Genomic DNA, 22,863 nt, shown 5'->3' with positions numbered 1-22,863 from the left:
TGAACCGTCGAAGCTAAGGCGAGGGATATTATTATACGAAAGAATAGTCGTGGTTCTCCAAGTCAGGTTAGAAAGGCGGGTCTTGGGAGCTAGAGACTGTAAGCTCATCTAGGTGAGGACACGTGCGTCAACTGCCTATCCTCCCCCTATTCACCCTCCCCCCTGCCCCCTTTCCAAACTTACGAACTTTCCAAACTTTCCCACCCAACCCCACCCCACCTACCAACCTTCCCCTCTATCCAAAACCACCCCCTTCATCCCCCCCCCCCTCTATCCTAAACCACCTCCTTCACCGCTCCGTTATCCTACCCCCCCCCCTCTATCCTACCCCCCCCCCCCCCCGCATCTATCCCTTCATCCTAACCCCCTTACTCTCAACTGCATCCTTCATCAGGGTTGCCGCCGCCAACAGCAGTGAAAACCATGTTGCAAGGGTCGTTTGCAACCTCGTCGCTCCTTGCAACTGCTTCTCTCAACAACAGTGCTTGTCCCAACTCTGTTATTGCAGCACACACAGGACACACATGTGGAGGGCATCGCACCTGTTTATGCGTCTGTTCCAACAGTAGTCTCAACGGGTATAGCACCTGTTTACGCGTCTGTTCCAACAGTAGTCTCAACGGGTATAGCACCTGTTTACGCGTCTGTTCCAACAGTAGTCTCAACGGGCATAGCACCTGTTTACGCGTTTGTTCCAACAGTAGTCTCAACGGGTATAGCACCTGTTTATGCGTCTGTTCCAACAGTAGTCTCAATGGGCATAGCACCTGTTTACGCGTCTGTTCCAACAGTAGTCTCAACGGGTATAGCACCTGTTTACGCGTTTGTTCCAACAGTAGTCTCAACGGGTATAGCACCTGTTTATGCGTCTGTTCCAACAGTAGTCTCAACGGGCATAGCACCTGTTTACGCGTCTGTTCCAACAGTAGTCTCAACGGGTATAGCACCTGTTTACGCGTCTGTTCCAACAGTAGTCTCAACGGGTATAGCACCTGTTTATGCGTCTGTTCCAACAGTAGTCTCAACGGTATATTCGTAAGTTCGCATCAAGAACGTATTGATGCGAACAACAGCAACAATAGATGTATAAGTGTAGTGGATAGTTGTAGCTACAGCTGCATTTAAATGCAGCTGTAGCAGGAGCGGAACTTACACCGTTTACACTAATAGATCTCACCTGTTGTTGCAACGATAAAGTAGCAAAATATGTTCGTATTCATATATTTAGATAAACAGAAAAGGTAACATTATTAAATAAAAAAAACAGCTCTTAAGATGTTATTAGATGGGATCGAACACGAGGAGCTTTCTCCGCAACAGCAAAAAATACAACACCACAGCTCCTCAACACCAGAAATATCACTAATACATTTACCGACAACTGTATTAAGAGCAACAGGGAGGTTGCAAACTCATTTAAAACAATTTGGTATTAAATAATAATTTTCACGTCATTATTTAAAATTTTATTCAATTTAATTACATTCTGAAATTATGTTACGGATCTCTTAAGTGCAGTTAGCAACGGGGCTCGAACGACTTCTCGAGTGAGTTCACGGTAAACTGTGTACATTGTGCAGGGGAAGTTACGTTACGTTAAGTTACGTTCTCCCGACGCAGGATTTTCTGACGTCATTACACAATCAAAACACTTTAGGAATGTTTTCTTACATTAGAAATTTTCCCAAACGTGTAAATAATCACACGTTTGCAGGTCATTCACGCGGTCATTGGTGTCGAATGCCGATAAGAGATAACGATAATTACACTAGATACCCCAACAAGATAACCTTGTTGGGGTATCTTAATCTATTCTACTAATTCTGAGAATTGGTGTATATTGAAATCATATCTTCCATAACTCTGTCTTCCAGGAATATGAAGTTAAATTTATGTAATCTTTCCCCATAACTCAAAACATTTATATTATGTTTGTTGACATACCTCTGTACTTTCTTGAGCTTCATCTTGGACTCCTCGCTGAGGTTGCATATTCCAGGAGTGGTCTAACGTATGTGATATATACAAGATCTTGCATGATTCCTTCCAGCTAAAGATGGCACCTATGTCAGTCAACCTATCACGTGCTGATTATGATTGTTTTATATAGTAATGTGATGTGAAAAGGAAGCTGGCTATTGGTAGTTCGAAAGGTGGGTAGTTACGTAACACTTGGTGGCGATATACCACCAGGTATACAACCCGTTCTCGCAAATTTAATAAGTAAATATTGACTTATTAAATATGTGCATAGGTGACATACTTAACATAAAAGTTTCCCTTGAAAAGCTTCATAGAAAACACCGACCTTACCTAACCTACTTAGTATGTTAAGATAAGCATCTTATTGCTTCGTAATTACAATTATTACCTAACCTATAATAGGTATAGGTTAAGTAATAATTGTAATTACGAAGCAATAAGATGCTTATCTTAAGATACTAACAAGGTTAGGTAAGGTCGGTGTTTTCTATGAATCTTTTTAAGGGTATCTATTATGTTTAGTATATCACCTATGCACGTAGTTAATAAGTCAATATTGACTTTACGAATTTGCGAGAACGGGTTGAGGTATATGATGCCGTTGATAGGTTAAGTAATAATTGTAAATAAGAAGCAATAAGATGCTTATCTTAACATACTAAGAAGGTTAGGTGAGGTCGGTGTTTTCTATGAAGCTTTTCAAGGTAAACTAAAACATTCACAGTCAATTAGTATGTCACTTATTAAATAAGCCAATATTGACTAAAGGCAAGTGCGAGAACGGGTTGTATAATGGGATATAACCATTATATATCAGGTAGTGATATACTTACCCTGGACATCTTCCCGGAGCAGCCGATGAGTCACAATAACGTGGCTGAAGAATGTTGACCAGACCACACACTAGAAGGTGAAGGGACGACGACGTTTCGGTACGTCCTGGATCATTCTGGACTGAGAATGGTCCAGGACGGACCGAAACGTCGTCGTCCCTTCACCTTCTAGTGTGTGGTCTGGTCAACATCTTCTTCAAGTAGGGTCTCACGATCTAGTCCAAGATCTTCTTGATCTCAGCAACAAATAGCAACGTTGCTCTTTTGTGCAACAGGTGAAGTTATCTGTTTCTTGACAATTCTGAATTCCAAGGCGGTTCTTTGACCTCTGGTCGATGCTAAGGTACATTTGTATCATGTAAATTATCCCCATTCTGGGTTTCCGGTCACTAAGGCTTAGTGATATATAAGATACGGAAGATAACTTCAGAATGATGCTCTCTCGTGGGGCTCGAACCTGAGCTTGATAAATTTTCAGGCGGTTTCGACCGAGAGCCAATCAAAACTACAAATCTCCGTTGATCTCTTTTTGGTTTATTAAAGCAGATAACGCTCTCTTTTTTTTGGTTTATTAAAGCAGATAACGTTCTCTTTTTTTGGTTTATTAAAGCAGATAACGCTCTCTTTTTTTTGGTTTATTAAAGCAGATAACGCTCTCTTTTTTGGTTTATTAAAGCAGATAACGTTCTCTTTTTTTTGGTTTATTAAAGCAGATAAGGTTCTTTTGTTGGTTTATTAAAGCAGATAACGCTCTCTTTTTTGGATTATTAAAGCTGATAAGGTTCTCTTGTTGGTTTATTAAAGCAGATAACGCTCTCTTTTTTGGTTTATTAACGCAGATAACGCTCTATTTTTTTGGTTTACTAAAGAGGACCAAAATTCTCGTTAACCAGAGAGCCAAAGTGCACTTCCAGCATGGTCTCTCACTAACTCTACAGGATGAGAGCAGCCCCAAGATAATTACTAATTCCAGTAATTAACTAGGAGTGACTTGCTGCACATATTGCGGCCAATAAGGACATTAGTTATCATATGTGACCCGTTTAGCCAAACCATAATTGGTCCAGATGCTTAAAAAGATTAGGATGTTGTGTTTCAAGGATTGAGGTCATGTCCTCTTTGTCTGTGACTTCTGACATCAGAACTGACGTTCTTCTGGCCTGTAGCCTCTGACGTCATGCCTCATGTGGTGCTCTAATCTCTGACGTCATGCCTCACGTGGTGCTCTAATCTCTGACGTCATTACTCATGTGGTGCTCTAATCTCTGACGTCATGCCTCACGTGGTGCTCTAATCTGACGTCATGCATCATGTTGTGCTCTAATCTCTGACGTCATGCCTCACGTGGTGCTCTAATCTCTGACGTCATGCCTCACGTGGTGCTCTAATCTCTGACGTCATGGCTCACGTGGTGCTCTAATCTCTGACGTCATGGCTCACGTGGTGCTCTAATCTCTGACGTCATGGCTCACGTGGTGCTCTAATCTCTGACGTCATTACTCACGTGTTCCTCTAGTGCCTCTGACGTCTTACAGCTTCAAAGTTTTTCCATGAAAATCTGGCCAAAAATCGAGGCAGAAGAAGGAAGTTGTGGTTTGTTTACCCTTGGCCAATATGGCGGCCTGCGTTGCTAGGGAAGTGACGTCATGGCTCTCTGATCTCCTTCTCCACCAATTAGGTTCCTTCACGGCCGGCTAGCCACGCCCCCTCAGGCGTGGGAGGTTTACTGTGTGTGTTTACGTATGTACCCGCTTAAATAAGCTTGCTTACGTGTTCTTGATGTGTGCCGGGAGCTAGCTCCTGAGCTCCGCCTGTGTCGTTTTTCTATTGTAATGACTACTGGATATTCCGGTATTATTATTATTATTACTCACTCTTCTGGTATCAGTATTGCCACGTCCAGTACTTCCGCCTCCAGTACTGCCACCATTCCCGCACTGTACGCCAGCTGGAGGTGATGTACACAGCACAGGTCAGCTGTGTAGAGAAGAAAGCGAGCTAATTAGTTGAGCTAATTAGAGACCTTGATGAGTTATGGATTAACTAATGAGCAGAGATTGTCTGCCGTGTCCCTTGGGACAGGCGCGGGCGGGGGGGCTGGGAGAAGACATGGGAAGGGGGTAGGGAGAATGAACAAGTAGGATGGAATGGGGCGGGAAATGTGGTAGCGTAAAATGGGAAAGGGAAAAATAGAGAGAAGTTAGTGAGAACATTTATGGGATGAGGGGGCGGGGGTAGGTAGCAGGAGAGAGAGAAAGCAGAGTAGGTAAAGATAAAGGGAGAGGGGAGCGAGAGAGAGAGAGAGAGGGGGGGAGACGAGAGATGAGAGGGAAAAAGGGGCAATACAAAAAAAAATGGAAGAGGACACGGCCATTAGAGGATACAGGTGAATGGGACAGACTGTGAATAGCGGAGGGAAGGTGACAATGAAATGTAGGAGCGGGTCATCTGGGGTCACGTGATCCTTGGGGGTCACGTGGTCCTCTGGGGTCACGTGATCCTCTGGGGTCACGTGGTCCTCTGGGGGTCACGTTATTCCTGGGGTCACGTGATCGTTTGGGGGGTCACGTGAAACGTTCGACAAATGTGGCATAGTGTAGAAACGCACAAAATGCACACGAACGGAATAACTGAGTATCCAGGGGACCTGCTGCATGGGTAACAGCTTCTTCCCCATATCAACTTACCCTGGCTTTGCGCCCTGGAGAGGCCACTCCAGACCGACAACCAGAGCGCAACTCCATAGTCTCCTGAGGCTGATGGATGCCTACTACTATGTTCTCCTGCAGATGACGTAAGAATTTTGCCTACGAGTCCTTACGTAGGACAATAAACAAAAATTCTATAGCTATTTGTGTGTAGCTATCCAAACAAAATTTCATCAAACCAAATTATTCATATCCAGGTCATTCAACTGGGCCACAGGAAACAATATGATGAACACCTAACCCACAAGTCGGAAAATACAACGAATTGACGACGTTTCTGGACCATTATCAAGTCGTTTAATGGGTAATGGTTTAGGACGGATCGAAACATCGTCAGTTCTGTTATTATCAGAAGTGTAGGACTTGGTGCTAGAAGTTCAGCCCTGTTATTGTGGCCTGTTATTGTCTGCACGGTATGATGTTCATTGTTCACAAGTTGTAGATCTTGCACTATGGCGACAATAACAAATTACAACTTCTACCACAGGCTCAACACAGCCAAATTAGTATAATGAGAAAAGGGAGGAATCTTGCAAGATGAATAAAAATCTTTCTTTTAGAAAAGATGACAAACCTTTGAAGGTCCTGATTAAGACACTAGTACTAAATAGGGTGGAATATTGCTACATATTAAGTCCCATTTAAAATTGGAGAAATAGCTGACCTGCATAGCGTGCAGAGAATCTTGATTATCCGAATCAATTGATCAAAACATTAAAATACTGAGACTGCTATAAATTCCTAAAATTGTCCTTCCTGGAGCAGAGGCGAGGGCGATACATCATAATTTACACGAAAAATATTAGTCTGGTTCCAAAACTTTGCCCAGTGAGATATTTCCCTATGAGGCCAGGAGGAATGTGCACTCCATAGGGAGTGCTTATTTCAGTCAGGGTGAAATACGTGATCTTAGGGACTCTTCTCTAGATGTTAAGGGTCAAAGGTGCCTTTCAATGGCTTCGAATTTAAGTTGTCGACCTGTTATCCGGTGTTCATATGGGAACTTGATTATCAGATCCAATGGGTACTTAATCAGCTATGATTCATACGTCTACACAACAGCCTGATTGACCAGATCGATAATCTGGAGGCCTAATCAGAAACCAGGCCGCGAGGAAATTATTTTCCGTCAGTTAAAGACAACTAGGATAAGGAAACAATGGGATTCCTGTATACTGGTATACCTAGAGTATACCTGAGGCAGCCAGCAGGCCCACGTGTGTGTATACCTGAGCTTGTGGTGCCAGGAACAGGTCCAGGAAGGCAAGATAAGTGCCTCCATCAACACACATGGCACCACGTGAAGCTGGCACTAGTTACTTCGTCTCGCAGCAACCGCCACAACGTTTTGGCTAAAGGAGATCCACGAACTCGGCCGATGGCACTGCGAGGCTCGTCCGAGCCCTTGGTGCAGACGGCTCCCGTGTGACTGTAATGACTGTACCGTGTGACTGTACCGTGTGACTGTAGTGACTGTACCGTGTGACTGTACCGTGTGAGGGGAGTAGACAAAACGCTTGTGAAAGACACACAGTTAATCTCCACGTGACGAGTGATCACAGAGCCAGCCGAATTGATTGGCGAGGCTTCAGTGCCGGTGTTTGCCTCACCTGCTCCTGACTGGTTCACCTGCTCCTGACTGGTTCACCTGCTCCTGACTGGTTCACCACCACTGACTGGTTCACCTGCTCCTGACTGGTTCACCTGCTCCTGACTGGTTCACCACCACTGACTGGTTCACGGTACTTTAAAGTTCACTTCTAATTTATTTCAGTTCTCATTTACTAGCTTCTTTATCTTGTCTTCCTGGTGTGGACGACTTCTTGGTGTGAACTGCATCGGTGAGTCGTTTGGTGTGGAGTTGGTAATGGGGGAACTGGATGTGACTGAGTTCTGTATTAGAAATTATAATAGGTAATTAGGGCTAGGAGTGGGGTGAGGGGAGGATGGGAATTAGAGCACAGGGTTGAAGAAGAGGGGGGGGGAAGGGGACAACCCATCCTCATAAAATGGGCTTTAAATCCTCATAAAAAAAATTCTCATACAAAATCTGTAATTGTTTGGTCTAACCTGCCATTATATAAGCTGGACCCCCTCCCTTAAAGTTCACATTTTCTATAATCAATTTAAGAAAGACTGAGAAAACTAAACAAAATTAAACCCAAATTAGTCCTTAGCTAGAGTATATCGTAGGTCTAGGATCGATTAGACAGATTAGGTTAGCCTTTTTAGTTATATTTTCGATTTTCTAGAATATCATTTGAGCTAAGGCAAGCTGCTGCTCTTCTAGTGGGTCCGGGGGGACGCGAGGTGCAGGTGGAGGGTTCCCCACTCCCTTTCACTGCGGTGGCAAGAGATAGTGACGTTGACCGTAGTGATAAGTGGTAGAGGGAGATCAAAAGTCAGTTGATTGCAAGTGGTAGATGGTACGCTGAAGGTGGTGAAGATGATAGTTAACATGTGACCAATGGCTGTAGATGGTTAGGGTAGATACCGGGCGGCAGATGGTAGATAAAGTTACCGGATGGAGATGGCAGGAGTAGATGGCAGGTGTAAGGGGAGGCGGTATAGTGCAAGCAGCCGGCAATTAAGGATAGGTGCAGGTGGCAGGCAGCAGATGGTAGAAGCAGATGGTGGGTGCAGGTGGCAGCGGCAAGTGGCACACCACACATGACGCCTCATTCCACAAATACTAAATTCCTGGCAAAATATGGAAGAGACTCCGGCAGCTGGAGAGAAATATCGTCGATTACGGGAAGGTTTTAACGAGGAAGAAGAGGGGGGGAGAGGAGGAGGAGGGAAGGAAGAGAAAGAGGGAGAGGAGGGAGGGAAGAGACAAGAGAGAGAGAGAGAGGTCCAGGGCTGGCCAGTCCTCAGTCTAAATTCAAGCGAGTACAATAACAGTTCACCAGGGTACGACCTTAGTTCCCGGCGCGCAGTCCATTCCTCCGATAAATTCTCATTTTTGCGGTATATCACGAGCTCTTCTTTAGAGTGAAACTTTCACTCCAGGGAAGAATGATCCTCAGTTAGCGTACAACCTCATCCACGGGGTGAAGATCCTCATTTAGGGGGGTTCGAGGATCCTTGAGTTAATGCAGGAGTGATGTTTCTAGCTGAAGATATTCGTTTGAGACTTTTAGGCCAAAGAGTAATTCGAGGATTTCTCATTCGAGTCGAAGAATATATATTTTGAGTCACTGAGTTTATGTAGGATTAAGAGTCAATTACTTCCGTTAGTGAAAATTAGTCGCCTGGAAATAGATGAATGTGAGTAAAGCGTTAATAAAGTCTAGAGTGCCATGGGACTCCCTCCTTTACTTACCTATAATATATTTTGGATATATTAAAATATATCCGAGCCAAGATATTTTATAGTTCTTTGAGGGATGCTAATGGTGCCCTCAGGAGATTATTGAGCACGCTCGAGGGGCTCAGGTGCTTGTAAGTGGTAAGTTTTGCTTGTGAGAGGTAACTCACTAGCCGTGAGAGGTAACTCACTAGCCGTGAGAGGTAACTCACTAGCCGTGAGAGGTAACTCACTAGCCGTGAGAGGTAACTCACTAGCCGTGAGAGGTAACTCACTAGCCGTGAGAGGTAACTCACTAGCCGTGAGAGGTAACTCACTAGCCGTGAGAGGTAACTCACTAGCCGTGAGAGGTAACTCACTAGCCGTGAGAGGTAACTCACTAGCCCGTGTCTTAGATATCATACATACCTTGATGTCAGGAATCCTGATGCTCAAGAAATGACGCATTTTCTTAGAATCGAAAAATGTTTAGATTAAAAAGTACACCTTTAGAAAATGTTGAGATAATAAATTGGGCAAGAACTCGATTACCTTGGGCTACACACACACACACACACACACACACACACACACACACACACACACACACACACACACACACACACACACACACACACACACACACAAAAAAAAAAAAAAAAAAAAAAAAAAAAAGTGCCCAGCAAACAGAGTGGTAGACGGTGGGAACAAGTTAGGTGAGAAGGTGGTGGAGGCCAAGACCGTCAGTAGTTTCAAAGCGTTATATAACAAAGAGTGCTGGGAAGACGGGACACCACGAGCGTACCTCTCATCCTGTAACTACACTTAGGTAGTTACACTTAGGTAAAACACTGCCCAGTAACATCTGAAGAGTCCAAGGGCACCTCTGTAACCATTTATTGCCCCAATTCTTGTTTACAGATGCATCACATTATTATTATTAAAGGTGAAGGAAAGATCCAATATGTAAATGAATATGTGTATTAAAAGCCTAATTTTACAGATTTTACATGTAAGTTGCTTACATCCTTTCTCAAGGAGCTGTTGAATACAATGCTCTTGACAAGATACTAAGAGCAGGCGATGAGTCACAATAACGTGGCTGAAGTATGTTGACCAGACCACACACTAGAAGGTGAAGGGACGACGACGTTTCGGTCCGTCCTGGACCATTCTCACAATCGACTTGAGAACGGTCCAGGACGGACCGAAACGTCGTCGTCCCTTCACCTTCTAATGTGTGGTCTGGTCAACATATCCAAGAGTTCTTACATTCTTGTACAGCCACTAGTACGCATAGCGTTTTGGGCAAGTCTTTAATCCTAATTTTCCCTGGAATACGACCCGCCAAATCGTTTAACAACCAGGTACACATTTTAAGGTTGGGTAAACAGAGGCTGCAGTTAAGGATTGGCACCCGGTCAATCCTCCCCGGCCAGGATACGAACCCAGGCCAAAGCGTTTACCAAACGCTATAGACGAGTGTCTTACCACTGCGCCACAAAGACTATTGCTAAGCACCCGTGCCGTTGGGAGTCCACTACGACAATGTAGTGGACTCCTCCATTGTTATTATTGGTATTATTATTTAGACGATCAGTAGCAGCTATGAAGAGGATTCGAACCTACACACAGGGTACTTCCAGTACCTCCCACTTATCTTCTCATTGATATATCACCTTAATGGGATTTTTTGTGCATTATTATTATTATTATTCTCTATAATTGTTCGTCCTCCTACTATTACTTCTACTGCTCTCCCTTCTCTCTATTCCTCCTACTTCATCTCCCCTTTCTCTTTCTCCTCTTCCACCTCTTTCTGGTCGGACGTAAGACCACGTTCTCTGTCACAATCAACTCTAATGAAACTAAAAGAGGCACTCGTAAAGCACTTGTGTTCCTTCTGAAAAGAACGAGAGAGAAAATTAAAGAATAGAGGAGGAGGAGGAGGAGGAGAGGAAGGGGAAAGAGAAGCAGGGGGAGGAGGAGGAGGAGGAGGAGGAGAAGCAGGGGAAGGAGGAGGAGAGGAAAGAGTTGGGGTATTCTGGGGGAGTAGGAAGGGAAGTAGCAAGTGGTCGTGGGCAGTACATTAAAGGGTAGACATGAGGTTACGAGGAAGAGAAGAAGAATAGAGAGAAAGAATAGAGAGAAAGAATAGAGAGAGAGAACAGGGAGGAGGAGAAGAAACCAAGAGGGGGGAAGGTAGACGAGAATGAAACTAGAAGGGAGAGAAACAAGGGTAAGAGGAAAATGGAGGAAAAATATTCAAGAAGGAAATGGAAAGATAATGCAGACAATGACAAGAACGGGAGAATGAGAACCGGAGGAAAAGTAGAGAGAGAAAATAGAGCAGGAAGAGAGGAAAAAGAGAGGGAGCAAAATTTGGGAACAAAGAATAAAGAGCTAGAATAATTAACAGAAGGATGGTTAGACAGCTAAATAGAAGTATTAGGATCTGTGTGTGTGTGTGTGTGGTCATCTAGTTGTATTCACCTAGTTGTGCTTGTAGGGGTTGAGCTCTGCTGTTAGGTCCTGCCTCTCAATTGTCAATCAACTAGTATACAGATTCCTGAATCTACTGGGCTCTTATCATATCTACATTTAAAACTGTGTATGGAGTCAGCCTCCACCACATCACTGGGTGTGTGTGTGTGTGTGCGTGTGTGTGCGTGTGTGTGTGCGTGTGCGTGTGTGTGTGCGTGTGCGTGTGCGTGTGTGTGTGCGTGTTTGTGTGTGTGTGTATCAAAACACCAGGAGGCCTCGCTGGAGTCGAGGTGTCATTCTTCACGTTCATTGAGGCCCACTCTGGCTGTCATCTGTCCTCCCATCAAGTGGGATTTTAGCGCGGCCCACACATCCTTCCCCCTGTCCACCCACCCACTCACCACGTCCCCCATCCCCCACCACCTACCCATCAACACGGACACTATCCCCCAACACCCATGGCTCGTGTACAAGGGCAGCTGTCATCCCAACTATTGCAACCCCATGTGTGCAGCCAGGTACACTACACAATTTGCCTGAATACTTTATTCATATTCAAACTTCCACTCGAGCAAACTTGACTGATGCAGCACCAGCCTTTGATCTGGCGAACTGGGGGATACATTTTGGACACAGATCGTTGAGCTGGACACAGCGTGTCGAGCTAGACAACAAGGACAATTACTGCATCGTATATAGGGTTCTTTGTCCAGTGTAACAGCAGCATTAGTACTGTTTAATGATGTTAAGAGCACAGGAAACAGAAACTAGGATTGGGAACGCCACGAGGCGTCCTTAGACCTGCGCTGCGCAGGGCTCACATGCCCAATTTAATAATAAATAATTAAATATATAGCATCCAATAATGACTCATTTGCTACACTGATGTTTGTTTACAAGCTGTCATCGAGCCGTCAATGGGAGCGTTGATTGATGTTTTTGTTATTAGGGCTGAGGAATATGGAGTGGTTATCGCTGGACAGGAAATGCTTGCAATGTGCAATGCCACAACCCATTTGTCATATAAATTGGCGTGCTCTAGGAGACCTACGGATACCCTGACGATCTCTGGGTACAGAGATACCTCCAAGATACCCTGGGGCCAGATTCACGAAAGCACTTACGCAAGCACTGTACGAACCTGTCCATCTTTTCTCAATCTTAGGCGGGTTTGTTTCCAATTATTCAACAGTTAATGAGCTCCGAAGCACCAGGAGGCTGTTTATAACAATAACAACAGTTGATTGGAAAGTTTTCACGCTTGTAAACTGTTTAATAAATGTAACCAAAGCCGTCAAAGATTGAGGAAAGATGTACACGTTCGTAAGTGCTTGCGTAAGTGCTTTCGTGAATCTGGCTTCTGAAGTCCCCATTGAAAACTCTGGGTACCTTTCTTCTCTCAAGAGCATAGGAGTGATTAAATCCCCTTTGCATGTCCCTATTTGTATCAATCATGAATTACGGTGAATCTTACTCCTCACAAAGTACATAATGAGCAGAAGTATCTTCAATCTTGAAAAATAATGCAATGTGAATCGGTTTTTGCGGCTCCAAAAGTCCATGAAAACATGTATGTGAGCTAAGCTTAAACGGTCCACCGTCGCCACCATATAGAATATCTAATTAAAAATTCTAATATGTAAGACTTACCCGAGTCTCACTTCCCCATCAGGTTGTTAAACCTGTGCCCGACCCAGTTAATGGCCCGACAGTCGGTTAATCCATGTGAAAACTGAGACTAGTCGATAGATTATATAAAGCTGCGTTATTAACCCAGCTAACGAAGGGAAGCATCAACGAGAGTCCTCAGATGATTGATTGATGAAGATTAAGCCACCCAAAAGGTGGCACGGGCATGAATAGCCCGCAAGTGGTGGCCCTTTTGAGCCATTACCAGTATCAAGAGCTGATACTGGAGATCTGTGGAGGTGCGACTGTACCCTGCGTGACGGGAGATCTCTCCCGTCCGAGAGTGCTCAGGTTATGGGTAGCGGCGTGGCTCTGTAGAACCAATGGTTCTGTTGATAGATAATGGCTCTGTAGAACCAATGGCTCTATAGACGGATGTTCTTTTCAAGAGCAGCGTTTCATTCCCGTCCTCTGCTCGAATTGCACCTCTCCAACTGCTTCATTCACCTGCTGCAAGTATCAGTAATTACCAACAGAACCTAACCCCCTAACCAAAGGTTATCTTGAGATGATTTTGGGGCTTAGCGTCCACGCGGCCCGGTCCTCGACCAGGCCTCCTTTTTGTTATACACACCCCAGGAAGCAACCCGTAGCAGCTGTCTAACTCCTAGGTACCTATGTACTGCTAGGTAACATTGGGCATCAGGGTGGAAAGAAACATTTTGCCCATTTGTCTCCTCCTCCACCGGGGATCGAACCCGGAACCTCAGGACTACGAATCCGAAGAGCTGTCCACCCAGCTGTCAGGCGCCCTGATAGGTAGGCCAACCAATTCAACACATTCTAGTATATAACAACACCTTATATTTCATAAAAAAAAATATAATTTTAAATCCTCAAAATATTAAAAAATGGATGAATGGGCCATTGAAGTCGACAGCAGTTAGGACGAGCCTGAGGACAGGTTGTTAGCCCGCACAATAGTAAAACTTTGAATAAATGTTTTATCAACAAAACAAAACAACAGAGTTGATACTAATACCTCTCAGTACCATCGTATGTTGATATTACATATTCCTGATACTATTAACGTGCCTGAAATAACAGGATGAAATAATACCAACAGTGGAAATTTCATATTGGAGTTTTATTAATAGAAACTGAACACTGAACAAACTGAACACTGAACAAACTGAACACTGAACAAACTGAACACTGAACAAACTGAACACTGAACAAACTGAACACTGAACAAACTGAACACTGAACAAACTGAACACTGAACAAACTGAACACTGAACAAACTGAACACTGAACAAACTGAACACTGAACAAACTGAACACTGAACAAACTGAACACTGAACAAACTGAACACTGAACAAACTGAACACTGAACAAACTGAACACTGAACAAACTGAACACTGAACAAACTGAACACTGAACAAACTGAACACTAAACAAACTGAACACTGAACAAACTGAACACTGAACAAACTGAACACTGAACAAACTGAACACTGTATCTAATGCCAGATTAAAAGCCAACTCTGAACTGAAAAGGTCTGAACAATAACAGCTGTAAATAATACACTAACAAAAGCACGATAACACCTTTTAATAGAAGCACGATAGCGCTTCCCTTGTAACACAAGCACGATAACACCTTATTGTGCTTGACACAGAGAGAGAGAGAGAGAGAGAGAGACACACACACACACACACACACACACACACACACACACACACCCACACACACACGTGGACACACGTGAGAGACAGAGGCAGCGTTGAAGGCCTTGTGGAGGCGAGGAGCCCATCCTATACTCGACTTAAAACTCATTCTTCATGGGAGCAAACGAAGACTAATTTAGTTAAATTTAGACTCATTTGATTACAGTTTCGACAATTAGGTTCTATATTTTGTTCCGGCACTAACGTGCTTCACTTCTGTTTCTCGGTGTCATTCTGAATATATGAGAGTTCTGCGCTGCTTTCTGGGCTCAGTAAGCCAAACACTGTAACTGTTACTAGTCAGTTCCCTCACCCAAATTGGCAGAGGGAATAGTCTGGGGTTCGGGATGAGCATAGGCTAATCGGGAATCGCCATAATTCAAGAGAGAGCAGCGTGCCAGGATCACATTCAGACCCCCACGACGATTTTTGGCACTGCCCGCCAGCTATACCTGCAAATATTTAGAAAGCAAAAAACTTCTAGTCAATAATTCATTCTTAAATTAACCTCATGCACCACTATTCACTTATGCCAGGAAAATACACAGAATATTTCAGATATTCATATTTCGGCCATAGTCCCATAAAATACGTGAGTTAAATACAAATACACCAACTAATGTATTATGGAAAGGTAAAATAACAGGCCAACAGTGGTCATGGTAAAATTCCTATTCCAGCAAGAATATTTTTTAATACTGAGTTGATGGATATATATATTTGATACGTGTACAATGTTGATGTATGTAGAGCGTTGATGTATGTACTATATTGTATGAATGTATTGTTGAATGTACTGTGTTGATGTATTAATGTATGATTTATGTATGTATTACAACATTTAATATAGTGACCAATTTGTCTCGTACAGACCTCTATAAAACATATCTCCACCAGGTCATGTATGATCTGATTTGTTAGTAGCTCGTTAACCACCCGTTGGTAGTTCGTTAGTCACTCGTTGTGTAGCTCGTTAACCACTCGTGGGTAGTTCCCCACCATTCCTCCCCCCCCCCCCTCACCATCCCTCTCCCCCAAAAAAATTCTTTACTCCATAAAACACAAAATCCGTTGCATTTTTAATCACTCCCACAACAAAATGCGCGACAGTCTACTGCAGCTTCCATAAAAAAACAGGAACTATCAGTAGAAATTACCTGTCAGGCCCAAGGCCGCTTCCACAGATTTATTTCGTTGTTTTCAACATTATTTTTAATAGCCCTGAAAATATTATTATTATTATTATTTTTGTTCATTTTTTTGGGAGGGGGGGGGGTGCTTGGGATTGATTTTCTTTCTCATCTTTTCTACGTGATTATAGCGTCCTTGAAGGCTATTTTACTCCTGAATGTGTTATGATTTTGATGATTAGTATGAGAGAGAAAGAGAGAGAGGAGAGATAGAAGGAGAGAGAGAAAAGGAGAGATAGAAGGAGAGAGAAGGAGAGAAAAGGAGAGAGAGAGAGAGAGAGAGAGAGAGAGAGAGAGAGAGAGAGAGAGAGAGGGAGAGAGAGAGAAAAAGGAAAGAGAGGGGGAGAGAGAGAGGGGGGAGAGAGGGGGAGAGAGAGAGAGAGGGGGGGAGAGAGAGAGGGGGAGAGAGAGAGAGAGAGAGAGAGAGGGGGGGAGAGAGAGAGGGGGGGAGAGAGAGAGAGAGTGGGGGAGAGAGAGAGAGAGAGAGAGAGGGGGGAGAGAGAGAGAGGGGGGAGAGAGAGAGAGAGGGGGGGAGAGAGAGGGGGAGAGAGAGGGGGGAGAGAGAGGGGGGGAGATAGAGGGGGGAGAGAGACTGACTGTGTGTGTGTGTATGAGTAACCAGTTATCACTGTGGATCTACACGTGGTCAGAATTAACCTACACATGTGTACATGTTCATGATGTACACCTATACAGTGTACATCGTTCCCTCAATTCTCGTCAACAACGGTGTATACATTATTTTCCAAAATTTTGGGGTTTGGCTTTTTCTCATGTTACAAAATTAGTAGTACAAAAATATACTGTTGGCTGGAACAGTCCATTTTTGTACGTTCGATACAATAATTGCTCAAAGAACTATGACATCAGGAGGATGGACTACAGTATTATATACTATGAGGATGGAGGATAAGCCAGTTCGGCCATTGAGGTCACACCGTGATCCCATTGTAACCAGGATGGGTAGTTACCAGCGGTTGAGGCTTGTTAATTCCTCCGACGCAAAGTATGAACGACTCAAGCTTGGCCAGAGGGAGCCAGAGCATCTGGACACAGCCGGCCGCCCCCTGTGTGCTGGTGACGACGCAAGCTTGGCCAGGGGGAGCCAGAGCATCTGGCCACAGCCGACCGCGCACTGTGGGGTAGCCACAGTCGACGCTGTGAATAAATCTCACCTTAAGTTATGGCTCTCATTGGTAAGGTTCATCTAATTGCAGTGTTGCATTAATCTATTAAGTAGCATACGTGGCTGTAGGTTACTGATGTTGCAAATGATTACATGAAGACAGTAGTTAGATATATGTTAACTTTTAAACTGTGTCTCTGGTGCTCTATCGCGCTCTCTCTCTCTCTCTCTCTCTCTCTCTATCGCGCTCTCTCTCTCTCTCTCTCTCTCTCTCTCTCTCTCTCTCTCTACGCGACGTATTTTAAATTGGCCTTGATATTATTTATCAGATTATTCAAGCCAATTACATCAAATTATAATTAAATTCTGGGAGCACCAATGATCCTCAATATGCCAACCTTTTAACGATTAGTTGATGCCTAATGAGCGCTGCCCCCTTAAATCACACGTAATTGGTATTAATGGCTAGTTTGATGGGAATCACTTAATTTTTATCGAAATATAATTAAAATATTAATGTTATAAGGTGAATCAAATATATGATATGGTCAGTAGTTGGAATCAGAATGTTATAATCTGATTAATTAGGGTCGGGTCAAGATGTTAGTTTGGAGTTGTTAATATTTGGGTTCAGAGTGATTATGGATAAAAGTTGGGTGAGAGAGAGAGAGAGAGAGAGACCTAAATAAGGACATGGATAATGGTATAATTCGTGTCGCGTGCTGGGTAGTGGTGTGTATGTAAATTTCAACATTTATATTACATTTACATGTAAATATCTATACATTACGTATTAAGCTAAGCGCTCAAACCGGCACTTCTTTTGTAGAGTGCCAGCCAATGATGGTGCCAAGTGATTGATGCTCACCGCCGGGCTGGGAGCGGCAAGTGGTTGGTGACTAACACGATTATTGATGATAAGGATTATTAATTATCCTGCCCTACTTCGTGCTGGTATGTTCGTGTGATCCATTTGCGTTCGTGTACTATAACCTGATTGGTGTTAGGGTGTGTGTAGGCAACTCTTTCGTTTGGTGTATTTGTACGTCATTGTGTATGCAGTAATCTGATCGTTGCAGATGCTGTATGACGTATTAAGTGAAATATTCTGATTGTGGATATATCAGAATTGCTCAATGTAATGCAGTATTGTGATTGATACAGGAATGTGTGTTTGTCCATTGTATGTAGCCTAATATCTGATATATACACACACACACACACACACACACACACACACACACACACACACACACACACACATATATATATAGGTATGTTATATAATATATATAAAATATGAGCACTTCACCTCATAAATGCATTGTGTTAATTCCCTAGAAGCACTGCGATAACCCAATAAGTTACACTTCAGGATGACCAGTTTCACAAATAATAATTGTTGCTGGGTTTATACTCAGGAATAATTCCATATATTGTTGCTGTCTAATAGTGAATTAATGATCATTGCTGCACTATACATTTTTTCCACCACCCTTTCTCTCTGTGTCTTTGTCTCTCTCTCTTTCTGTCTCTGTATCTGTCCCTCTATTTTGGTTGTTTGTTAATTAAAGATTAGGACAAATATAAATGGTTCTAGTGTTCGTATTGACTCCGAAAGCTCAGAGCTGTTATCTTGCAATAACTTGTCTGAAGCCTCATCCTAGTTATGGAATAAGCTTCATTTAATGTTCATTTGTAGTCAGGTGTAAGATGAAGTTGGAGCCAGATGTGTACCAGAGCCTTCAGGTGGTCTTTGGACTTAATTACGAAAGCATCTGTATGTTTAGAGAACATACAGATCCTCTGAGATCCTCTGTGTCAGATTCTCTGACACATTCCTAATACGTGTCAGCTAAGGTCTTGGTAGACAGTGATGTTCTACAGAATGGCACTGATAACATCTGGGTGTTGATGGCTGAACGTCTTGCGTTGTAGTTGACAACTTCTAGTTGTCCACCAACTTGGATCAGCTGTGGAGTCCCGAGACCATTGGCTTTAAACGTATAAGTACGTCTGCCAACGTGTGTACTGAAATATTATAGTGACATTACCCATTCAATTCTTATTTATTAAATATATTCTTAAATCCTGGTTTCCTCAGCTGAATAAAGTATTTAGCTACATTTTGACCAATATTTGAAAGAGATAACTCATATATAATTATTTTACTTTCATTAGTTATTATCACCGACGACACTACTCAAAACATTAACAATATTAGAGAGCTGCTTTGTAACTTTTCTCATACTTTGCCTCATTATATAATGGAATGTGAACAAATCTCGGATATCAGAGAAATCAGAGATTTCACCATCAATGGTGTTCATGAAATGTGTAAGTACTTCATTCATAATGATGTACTGCCGGGAATCTTAGCGAAGTATCCAAAATATGTTAACTGTAGGGGCAGCCTGCACATGACTGTAAAGCTGCCGCCCAGTTGGGTGGGTGTGGAGCACATGACTGTTAAGCTGCCGCCCAGTTGGGTGGGTGTGGAGCACATGACTGTAAAGCTGCCGCCCAGTTGGGTGGGTGTGGAGCACATGACTGTAAAGCTGCCGCCCAGTTGGGTGGGTGTGGAGCACATGACTGTAAAGCTGCCGCCCAGTTGGGTGGGTGTGGAGCACATGACTGTAAAGCTGCCGCCCAGTTGGGTGGGTGTAGAGCACATGACTGTAAAGCTGCCGCCCAGTTGGGTGGGTGTAGAGCACATGACTGTAAAGCTGCCGCCCAGTTGGGTGGGTGTAGAGCACATGACTGTAAAGCTGCCGCCCAGTTGGGTGGGTGTGGAGCACATGACTGTAAAGTTGCCGCCCAGTTGGGTGGGTATGGAGCACATGACTGTAAAGTTGCCGCCCAGTTGGGTGGGTGTGGAGCAAGACCAGTAACTGTGTGACTCACCATAGATGTAAAGTGCCTTGTATAGTGACTGTTGTGAGCCTCTTGTTGAATCACTTGTTATATAAACAGATTAATAATATGTATATGTATTTGCGTAAATGATTATATATATATATATATATATATATATATATATATATATATATATATATATATATATATGTGTGTACATGTGTATGTATCATTAAAAATTGTGCAATTAGCCTCAAAAGATTGTTACTTGCTTATCTAAATGAACTATTTGGGTTCAGTTCCTGAACCCATTATGTGCCTCTGTAACCCTTTACACCACCGCTCACGGCATAGGTATCGGGTGCATAATAAACAAATAATTGAAAATTGCCAGCCATTCTTTATTTCTTTTTATTTATGTTATGTTCAATTACTCTGATTGTAAAATACGTTATTGGAAAGCATTTACACAAAACATATATACTTTCCAATTACTTACAGCAGGAAAAGTAACAGAATTGAGTATTTTTTAAGCTACATTTTTAGCCGGAAAATCAAAACTCATTTTTGCGCTAAGGTCTTAATATATTCAATAGTTTCTATCCGGTTTTGTTTAACTTTTTCACACAATGTACAACGTGCAGGCGATGAGTCACAATATCGTGGCTGAAGTATGTTGACCAGACCACACACTAGAAGGTGAAGGGACGACGACGTTTCGGTCCGTCCTGGACCATTCTCAAGTCGAAACGTCGTCGTCCCTTCACCTTCTAGTGTGTGGTCTGGTCAACAGTGTACAACGTCACTGACGCTATAGTCAACTTATCTGAATTCTAAAGTACTTATGTCCTGTATTGTTAAATATTTCCAATTATTTGACCAAAATTCGATCTTGTTAGGACTTTATTAATATAATCAAATAATTAGTGGGGGTGTTCTTTTTAGATTTAACTACTGGGAACAAAAAGTTCCAAGTAGCACGGGTTATGGCGATCCCGTAGTGGATTTAATCCAATGATAAAATATTTTCCGTAATATGGTAAACGGATTTTTATAACTGCTTGTAAAATTTATGAGAGATTCTTTGCTGTATTGTTTTTTATATATATATTTACAGTGTAAACATTTAAAATTGGATAAAGAAAAATTATTATAAAAAGGGGAATGCCTTGGAGCCGTTGATAACATTATCACTGTAGACTCCAACACAGAGGAATATTGAGCGACTGAGATAAAGAGTGAGGGAGGGAGGGAGGGAGGGAGAGAGTGAAGGGATGATTGAGTGAAGAGAAGATGGAGTGAAGGCAAGATATAGCAAGAGGGAAGATAAAGCAAGGGAAAGAGGAGATATGGAGTAAGGGAGACATAGTGAGAATGATGAGCAGTGAAGCAGATAGGGAATGAGAGAAGAAGGGAGAGATATGGTGATTGTACGGGAATGCTCATCACCTGGTCGGGGTCCAAACCCCCATGGCATATGAACAAGTCCACAAGGGCCGTGACGAGGATTCGAACCTGCGTCCGAGAGCAGGTTCCCCCATGGCATAAATCGTTTGCATTAAAAGGCAAATGATACCAATTTGTTGACCAGACCACACACTAGAAGTTGAAGGGACGACGACGTTTCGGTCCGTCCTGGACCATTCTCAAGTCGATTCAATTTCCAATTTCCAATCTCGAAAAATATCATACTTTGTCCTCATTAAGATAAGCATATTATTTTCTACATTATCAAAAATTTGTTTATCTCCCCCCTGCTCCATAGCATCAGAGGGGGGGGGGCGTGGTGAAGGATGACCCCATCCTTAGCTTTAGGGACTTTATTTTACAGGAGAAACAAATAGGTACACTTGGGGAAGCTACAAATAGGCTCAGGAATCTGTACACCAGTTGATTGACAGTTGAGAGGCGGGACCAAAGAGACAGAGCTCAACCCCCGCAAACACAACTAGGTGAGTACAAATAGGTAAACACACCAGACGAAATTATACATCAGAACAATAAAGTATGATAAATCTTGTTCTAACGTGAATAAATTATATGCTAACGAGGCCGCTAATGTGCTAACGAGGCGGCTAATGACCTAACTAATGTGCTAACGAGGCTACTGATGTGCTAACGAGGCCACTAATGTGCTAACGAGGCGGCTAATGACCTAACTAATGCTGTAACAATCCCCGCTAATGTGCTAATGAGGCCACTAGTGTGCTAACGAGTCCGCTAATGTGCGAACGAGGCAAGTAATATCCTATCTAGGGAGATATTGTCCTAACGATGCAGCTAATATCGTAACGAGACAGCTAATGTCCTAACGAGGCAGCTAATTCCCCTAACGAGGTAGTTATTGTCCAGCTGATACGCAAACGAGGCAAAGGTTGTCAAATTTGAAGGCTAATTGGTGGAGAAATGCGCCTCTCTGGCGGTCATGCAAAATATATTTTCATCGTTTATATAAACTGGTTTTAATAGTAAGAATTATGAGGCGTTTCAAAGCTATATATATTTCAGTGATCCATATTCAGTGAGAATGTACACACACACACACACACACACACACACACACACACACACACACACACACACACACACACACACACACACACAGGGGGCCTCGTAGCCTGGTGGATAGCGCGCAGGACTCGTAATTCTGTGGCGCGGGTTCGATTCCCGCACGAGGCAGAAACAAATGGGCAAAGTTTATTTCACCCTAAGTGCCCCTGTTACCTAGCAGTAAATAGGTACCTGGGAGTTAGTCAGCTGTCACGGGCTGCTTCCTAGGGTGTGTGTGTGTGTGGTGTGGGGAAAAAAAATAGTAAACAGTTGATTGACAGTTGAGAGGCGGGCCGAAAGAGCAAAGCTCAACCCCCGCAAAAACACAACTAGTAAACACACACACACACACACACACACACACACACACACACACACACACACACACACACACACACACACACACACACACACACACACACACACCAGGCTCTTACAGGAAAAGCATTTCTCTCCACACATAAGAGACTACACACAAAAAT

At 43.1% G+C, this 22,863-nt stretch overlaps 1 long non-coding RNA gene across 1 annotated transcript in view; it reads right to left on the bottom strand.

Moving 5' to 3' along the window:
* Positions 1-3,025: 3,025 nt before the first annotated feature.
* The window catches only part of LOC138352820 (uncharacterized), a 77,613-nt gene continuing 57,775 nt past the window's right edge, over positions 3,026-22,863 (bottom strand). The window contains exon 4 of the long non-coding RNA XR_011222895.1: positions 3,026-4,793. This is a non-coding gene — a long non-coding RNA (uncharacterized lncRNA). The remainder of the gene's footprint in view (positions 4,794-22,863) is intronic.

The sequence above is a fragment of the Procambarus clarkii genome, chromosome 55, assembly GCF_040958095.1.
Source record: "Procambarus clarkii isolate CNS0578487 chromosome 55, FALCON_Pclarkii_2.0, whole genome shotgun sequence".
Lineage (NCBI taxonomy): Eukaryota > Metazoa > Arthropoda > Malacostraca > Decapoda > Cambaridae > Procambarus > Procambarus clarkii.
The sequence above is the reverse complement of the archived record's forward strand: the minus strand, read 5'-3'. Positions and strand labels throughout refer to the sequence as shown.